At 50.5% G+C, this 2,990-nt stretch overlaps 1 non-coding gene across 1 annotated transcript; it reads right to left on the bottom strand.

Annotated features, from left to right (window-relative positions):
• Positions 1-1,853: 1,853 nt before the first annotated feature.
• Positions 1,854-2,008, bottom strand: LOC126877936 (5.8S ribosomal RNA). The gene has a single exon (XR_007695467.1). It is a non-coding gene; the product is annotated as a 5.8S ribosomal RNA (ribosomal RNA).
• Between the last annotated feature and the right edge of the window lie 982 nt (positions 2,009-2,990).

Here is a 2,990-nt window from a genome sequence, read left to right as displayed (position 1 = left end):
GTGCGAGAGAAGGTGGTGTGTGTGTGTGTATTTCTCTGTGCGAAAATCGCCTCAAAGAGAAAAAAAATTCGAATAGAAGGAGAACACTCTCTATTCGATATACAATATATATGTATGTATGTATGTACGAGCGTTTTATGCATCTCGCCAAAGTGCCAAACTTCGTTCGTCGTATCATGTTCGAGCTAAGACTCACGCAAGACATCCGTGTAACGATCGTCCGGTTTTTAACGTCCGTCCTCTTTTTCTCCTACAGCCGTTTCTCTTCTCTCGACGATTCCAGCGGTTCCCGGTACGGGAACTCACGCAAGTGAAAAAGCGAGCGAGACGTACCGTCGGGTGGGTGTGTGTGTTCGGGGACTGGACGACCGGCGCGACGTTAGGATGCGCGGTCCAGCGATAGACGACGAAGAGGCATGGGATGACCAACACTCTCTTTTCTCTATTCTCGAAGCGTCGAATTGCCATAAAAAAAAATCACACGCGCGCACGACATAGTCGTACGCGCGTGTATACCTCGTCTCTCTCAAAGTTTTTTTCTCGAGCCTCGCCAAAGGGGATCGTCTTCTTCCTCGTCTACGATCTCTCCGACGACGACGACCGTACGAACAACTTCGTAACGGACTCACATGCGCATCTTCCTCGGGTACAGAAACGCTGCGGAAAACACCTCGAGCTTGTAGTTACAGCAGCACCCGTGTATAGCCGATCTTAGACACACGCTAGTTCGCACACGCGTTACATATATAATATGTAAGATTTCCGACGAACGTGGCTTTTCGGGAGCCAGGCGCGCGGGCAGAGAGATACACGACGACGGGGAAAATTCGTCCCGATACGAGTACGTGTACTCTCCGATCTCCGCGCGACGCTGGGGATCATACCTCCCTAAGTCGTCAGAGCGCTCGAAGAAATCTCGCGTGTGCGTTCCCGGATCTACGGCTGATACTTTCGGGGCTTGTAAAAAAGCACAGAGCGTGTAAAACGCAACGACGACCCATCGATGCGACGGTCCTCGTTGTTGTCAGTCGCTTTCGCGAAGAGACGGAGTGGGCATTCGATCCCTGGGGCTGTACGAGAGTCTTAAGAAAAGACGGTAGATTATGGCAAAGTTTCGCACGCCATCGAGTTTAGGTTTTTTTTTTGGTTCTCTCTTCTCTCCTCTCTCGACCGAGTTCCCATATTTGCTTTCTCTCTCAGTCTCGCCAAATATAATATTCTTTTAAGACGACGTCGGGGGCGCGGACCTTCGTGCGTCGAACACCGGCAAACGTAGCATATATCGCCTGATATGAAAAAAAAATCGGTCACGAGGAGAACACTACGAGTATATACGTTCGATAACCGATACACGAAGCGGTGCATAAGCGGGCGGTCGCCCTCGTAAGGACGACTCACGACGCCGCGAGCACTCACGCAGGTCCGTGACCGGTTCTCTCCGCTCTTATTCGTATCCCTTCGTATACCTTCGTCCGACTCTGAAACGTTCTCTTATAATTTTTAAGAAGAACGACGGCGGGTTGTCAAGGCAAGAAGGGACAGAGAGAGACAGAGGTAGAGTTTCGTAGTCTCCCGTGAACACGATAGATTATATATCGAGCATGCGTACGACTTGCACGGTCCTCTGCACGACCGCGACGAACGCCGACGAGCGTCCAACAATCGCTCGTACGTCGCGTATGTTCTCTCCGTCCGCTCTTATTCGTATCCTCGTTCTTGTACCTTCGTCCGACTCTGAAACGTTCTCTTATATAAAGAAGAACGACGGCGGGTTGTTAAGGCAAGAAGGGACAGAGAGAGACAGATACGGAGAGTAACGATACGCAACGCAAGCAGTCTTAGGTTTACGTGAGCAACCCTCAGCCAGGCGTGGTCCAGGAATTGTATCCGTGGACCGCAATGTGCGTTCGAAATGTCGATGTTCATGTGTCCTGCAGTTCACACGTTGACGCGCAATTAGCTGCGTTCTTCATCGACCCACGAGCCAAGTGATCCACCGTTCAGGGTAATCTTTTATAAATTTACAACAGTTCAATACTCAAATGTACTCTTCTCGGTTCTAGCGAAGCCGAGTTCCGTCACGTTCGACCAACGGGAATCGAACGCGCAGAAGTCGCCATAGGATTGACGACACAAAAACGTTCGAAAAAAAAAGAAAACGACGAACGCGCGAAGATACGCGCGTTCGCCGGCCGGGCGTAAAGTACATTATGATATATAACAACCATCGAGATCGAAGCTCCGTTCGTCAGGAAACGACGGGGGATATATACACCCGATTCTGAATCCTCTGTACAGCACACGATCTCGCGAACGAGTAAGCACGGTGGCTAGCCCATGTTATATATGTGTTTGATTCTACTCTCTCGTCCAATTATTCAAGAAACAGCGCGCGTGCATCTCTCCATCGTTCGGGTGATAGTAAAGATTCGATGGGATTCGCGCGGCCGTCCGCCTCGAGCGGTCTTTCGTCCCAATATCCAGAAGCAGAGTTTGAAAAACTCTAGCGACGGCACGGGTGTCCGACTCACGACATCGAGGTTTCGAAGCCGGCGATCCCCTCCGAACGGATGGCGACCACGCGACCGACTGAAAGCATGAAAAATCGACGAAAGATAGAACACATCTCCGTTCGGGTGGTGTTTTTTTTTTTAAAAAAAAAAAAACAAAAATTCGATGGGACTCGCAGCCATCGTCCTCGCGCGGTCTTTCGTCCCGATATCCAGAAGCAGAGTTTGAAAAACTCTAGCGACGGCACGGGTGTCCGACTCACGACAACGAGGATAGACAGCCGGTCCCTCCGAACGGGTTATGCGACGATAAACTCGATGAAACTTTAGTCTCGTTCAGGTAGTGTGTGTCTTGTAAATCAAAAATTCGATGGGACTCGCATCCATCGTCCTCGCGCGGTCTTTCGTCCCAACATCCAGAAGCAGAGTTTGAAAAACTCTAGCGACGGCACGGGTGTCCGACTCACGACAACGAGGATA

This window comes from Bombus huntii, unplaced genomic scaffold, assembly GCF_024542735.1.
Source record: "Bombus huntii isolate Logan2020A unplaced genomic scaffold, iyBomHunt1.1 ctg00000296.1, whole genome shotgun sequence".
Lineage (NCBI taxonomy): Eukaryota > Metazoa > Arthropoda > Insecta > Hymenoptera > Apidae > Bombus > Bombus huntii.
This window is presented reverse-complemented; position numbering and strand designations above follow the sequence as displayed.